The sequence below is a fragment of the Mastomys coucha genome, unplaced genomic scaffold, assembly GCF_008632895.1.
Source record: "Mastomys coucha isolate ucsf_1 unplaced genomic scaffold, UCSF_Mcou_1 pScaffold21, whole genome shotgun sequence".
Taxonomy (NCBI): Eukaryota; Metazoa; Chordata; class Mammalia; order Rodentia; family Muridae; genus Mastomys; species Mastomys coucha.
In genome coordinates this window covers 77262610-77267722 of record NW_022196904.1, presented here as the reverse complement: position 1 = coordinate 77267722, position 5113 = coordinate 77262610, and the positions used below count along the sequence as shown (strand labels likewise).

General features: G+C 44.2%; 1 pseudogene; it reads right to left on the bottom strand.

The window, feature by feature from the left end:
- Window positions 1–3505: 3505 nt before the first annotated feature.
- Window positions 3506–3652, bottom strand: LOC116104378 (annotated as a pseudogene).
- Window positions 3653–5113: the final 1461 nt, after the last annotated feature.

The window sequence follows — 5113 nt, the reverse complement described above, 5'->3', positions numbered from 1 at the left end:
TTTGTTGCATCCCTGTCCAACCTTAAGGAGACATGTTTGGTTGATGTCTTCCTGAAGAAATATCTGAGTTATTATATGCGTGCAAATCACATGTTTGGGAATTTTTCATAGAAAACACAGATGTGAAAATGGTGTCAGGAAATAAGAAATAGAAGAAAAACAGCAACATCTAAAATATCAAGGAAATTAGTTAAGATTAAGGGTAAGTGGGACTCAGTATGAATGGGAAACTCAAAAATGTAATCAATGCTACCAAGTCACTCATCTCTCTGTCACCACAGAAAGAAATGTGTATGTTAATCCTCTAATCGCCATATCTCTCTAATTGAAAACTGCTTCTTGACATATTGACTCATGGCATTGCTAGTATTCTGGTATCTGCTATCCTAGAATATACTTGTAGATGAGAAATATGTACTGAGAAATGGAGTGTCATAGAGTAGCATGATGAAAGAGCCAATTGATGTTGTCTCGTGATGAATAAAACTTTCCACCTTCTCAAAATATTGATAATGACTGGACATAACTCTAATGAGTTTCACTCCATCAGAGTGGTAAAAGTGATGAAACTCTCATCTTTGTGAGTTAAGTTTGGCTCCAGCACATTAGAAGTAAGTGAGGGTAAATCTGAGTGGCAATCCCATGTTCTCATGTGACTGGAAAAATTGCAGCAACTCATTTTACCAGACCAGTGCTAATTCAGAATATACTACATCCTTGCCGTGTAAGCACACTCTGTTCTAACAGAAATCAAATGGTGGAGTCTGCCAACAACCCCAGTTTAACTCGAGCAAGGGTTCTGGATGAATCATAAGTCCAAATTTCTCAATAATTCAAGTGCCAGAAGCACCACATTTGTTACAAATTCTCAGTTTTGTTTGAGATTTCTAAAGACACCTCGCCCACCCATATTGGTGAGAAATCCAACATCAAGCTACTTGGAAGACATTTGATATAATTTCCTCTCTGAGTTCCTGCATGATGCAAGAATTCTGGCAGAACAGGGGAGTGTCAGGGAAAGTTATGAAGTGGTACTTCCTAGGCATCAAAAATCAAGCAAGGAGCGGAACACTGTGTACCTTTGCTGGTTATCCACGCTCTCCTTGAGTATATGATACATTGAAAGTTTATGGTGCTAGAAACTAGGGCTGAGTCTCCTTGCTTAGTGCTTAGCCGAGGACTTCTAGAGGTGGGTCAGCCTCAGTCCCTTACACCACTTCCCATGGTCACAATTACCAGCCAACCCTATATTCCTCTTACTCTTTACTGCAGAATCCTACCAGGTATGGGTTCACTTTAACCCAAAACTAAAACCAAAAGTGACTTTTACTTTCTTGTTCTAGAAGGAGAAAGCTCAATGATGTCATTGGAATTAGCCTTGGTTATTTTTTCTTTTTTTCTCTTTTTAACTTTTCATTGTTTCTTTGTGAATTTCACATCATGCACCGCAATTGTACTCATCTCTTTCCCCTTGTACATACCCTTCCACCCTTGCAACCTCTCCCCCAAACAGAGAGAAAACTATCTTGTGGAAGCTATAATGCATCACAGTGTGTCCCACAGTATATATCCTTTTGTTCACACTTTGCTTGCAAAAGTTCATTGCAGTGACTCATTGGTCTGGTAGATGACCTCTGACTTCAGCTATTCCATCAATACTGAAGCTTCACTTTGACTCCTCTCAGATAGCCTGTTGTTGTCCTGTGTCATGGTGATCTGTAGATTCGGATTTGTAGGGCAGGCCCTTTCATGCCCTCCAGCATTCATCAATGGGATAGATGTTAGAGTGGGCCAATTTAAACTCTTGAATGTGGACCTGAGAGTTATCTGAGCTTGTGAGTCCACTGGTGCTCCTGTTTTCGTGCCTTCAGGGCCTGCTCACCTACAACCCTGGCAACCAGAGCTAGCTCTACCTCGCTGCTCAGCAAAGGTGCACAGCCTGCTCTCCTGAGTGTTGCAGTTGGTGGTGGACATGGTCAGTTCTCCCACTCTCATGACCCTGGGACAGCTTTCTGGCCTGCTGCAAATGGTGAGGGAGTAGGGACGGGAGGAAGGCATCTCTCCCTCATCCGAGCTAATACCCAGCAGACAAGAGGCAGTTCAGGCTTTCCCACACTCCTGTCTTCAGGCCTGGCTCACCTGCAACCCCCAACATCCAGACAGATCTAGCTCTACTGTGCTGCCCAGGTAAGATACAGGGCCAGCTCTCCTGAATACTTCAGCAGGTGAGGGGCAGGGTCAGCTCTCTTGCTTTCATGACCCCTTTAGGGCCACCACTTCCAATTGCCTGTGGTAAGGGCAAAAGGAGGGAAGGGGATCAATCCCTTGTTGATACCACTGCACAGCAGACAAAAGACAGGGCTGTGTCTCTCCGACACTCATGCCCTCAGGCCAGCTAACCTTGCCACCCCCAGAGCCAGAGATAACTGTACTGTACTGCCAGGTGAAGTACATAGCCTGCTCTCCTGAATGCTGTAACAGGTGAGGGGCAGTGCCAGCTCTCCCTCACTGATGACCTCTGGGTCAGCTCTCCTGCTTACCCTAGATGGCAAGGAGTAAGGGGGTGTATCTCTCCCTTGCCCATGTCACTGTAAGGAAGACAAGTGGCATGGCCAGCTCTCCAATTTTCCTATCCTCAAAACCAGTTCACCCAGCCCATACCACCTCAGAAGAGAGTAGTTTGATAGGGCCAGCTCTCCCATGCTTGTATCCTCAGGACCAGAGCACCCACAACTCCTGAAATATACAGGTCCACTCTCCTGGGTATGTCAGCTGGTCAGGGGTGGGAGTCAGATCTCCTCACCCAGGTGAGGGGTGGGGCTAATTATTCACAGTCTTCAGATCTCAGTATGTCTCCAGGAAGCAGGCAAGACCAAGGATATCTTTCTGGATTTTGGTGGTAACAAACCACTGATACCACAGGGTCATGGACCCAGGCATGGCCTTCAGTGGTAGCATGGGCCAGGACCTCACCATGGTGCCTGTTGGCATCACTGCCTACTCACATCAGGCTGTTCCTCACTACCCTTGAGAGTATATACAGTTCTGACCTCTCATCCTTCTGTTTCTCTTTCTCATTTCTCACCACTTACTTGTTCCTGTTAGTGGCACCCAGGATCTCTGAATGTCTGGAGTCATTTCAGGAATGGTCTTGAGAATGCTATGCCCTGCTATGCCTTAGGACGCAGTGCAGGAGTCATCTCTGGCATGGTCTCCCCGCCCGGACCACACCTGTGCAGCACTGGATTGGTTGTTCTCTCAGGCTAGCTTCCTCTTGAGGCCACATGGTGCCAGTCTGGTGATAGCCTAGCGCTTGTTTCGTTCCCTGACTGCACGATTGGCCCCTGGCAAGGTTCAAGGGTTTTCTTTCTCAGTCGTTGATACCCAGGCCAACAGTCCCAGGTGGGGTTCTTCTTGTCTGCAACTTGCTCATCTCCTGGGTCCCCATCCAGGCCTACCTGGTACTGTTCTGGTGCTCATCTCAGTGTTGCTCTCTCTCTTAGGGTCTGTAAGGCCACTAATAATTCAGATGTTCATAGGTTAGAGCACTGAGTGTAGACACAGCTTCTCTACTTTCTGTCACCTACTGTTACATGTTACATGTTACCACATGTAAGGCAGGAGCCATGCCAACAAGGCCTCCAGGCACAGGACCTCAGCTATTTTCAACCTCCTGTTGTTGACCTATTAACTTACAATAAAAGTGACTTTGATGTAAAAGATGCTTGAAAGGTGACAGTTCCAAACCACTCGCCACTACTGAAAAGACTATAAGGAGATGCAAAATGGTGGCAAATACCCTTAGTTCCAGTTGCTTGGGAGGCTTGTATGAGAGAAACAAATGAGCCCAGGAATATCTGACTAGCCTGGCATCAAAGTGAGATTCCCATTAAAAATAATAATGACAAAAACAACAATAATAATAACAATAAAATAACCAGTGAAAGTACTATTTCTAAACTACAAAAATAACCAAAAGTTCCATCCAAAAGATGTCAAACTCTAATGACTCACTTGGATGCGGAGCTTTTTGTGGTGTCTCTGCCCTCATTTCATAGGTATCTGATGCCACTTAGACTTCAAGACCCAGACCCCTGCTCCTTGATCCTCAACAGCTATCTTCACCTTAGTCAGACTACAATTCATGTGACAGAGAGGCAAATAATTCACAGAGATTTTCCGCTCAGATGTTTTGCTTTGAAGTGTGAATCATATTCCCGTAAGAGCTCTGTTGAGTCTCCTGTGAGGCAGCCACAGTGAAGTGAGTGATCTTCCCTTGATGGAATGAAGATTGTTTCGAGAGCTCCATTGAAAGCTTTTTTGGTTGTATCAACCATTTAAATGTGAGCATATAGGAAAGAAATATTAGCATTTGTTGTTTACAATAACTTTCCTATCTCAGAGAAGTCTTATCAAAAGGATTTTCTAAAAATACACAGCATATTCTAAAATTCTAATCTATTGAATGTGATAGGCCTAGAGAATCTGCATTTTAAACAGTGATCTGTTTTTCATATTCTTTATGAATAACACATTACTGGATCTGCAAACTTATATGTGGACTATGGTTTTCCAGAGGCTACTGGAAGCTATCAGTTACCCCTGCAGCCCAACTGGAGAAACAGATATGAAAATTCATCTGCTTTTTATTAAGATTTTTGTGAGAGATTTTTAAGAAAATTCTTGGAGAATTTCACACATATACTGAATATAGTACATCCACACTTCATATTTCTCCTTCAGTTCCTCTTGGATATCCCACAACACATTGCTTTGTGAGCTTCTTGTCTGTGTGTTTTCTTTTTTAAGCCCATTGAGTCCAATTATCACTGAGCTTACATGCATAAATGGGTCATCCAGTGGAGACTCAGCAGCCTAACAGTGGTCACAGCTCTAAGGAATGTATCTCTCTCTTCCCACAGAAGTTAGTAACTGCCAATACTGCTTCAGTTACGGGCAGGTCCTTTGGATGCCATCCCTTTCTGTGCCAAAACATTGATTGGCTTGATATATGACAACCACAGCTGCTGACTTCAAGAATACAGTACCTATGTCATTTCAAGAAGATGCCATTTTACAGCACCACGACCCCATCCACACAGGGGCAAAAACA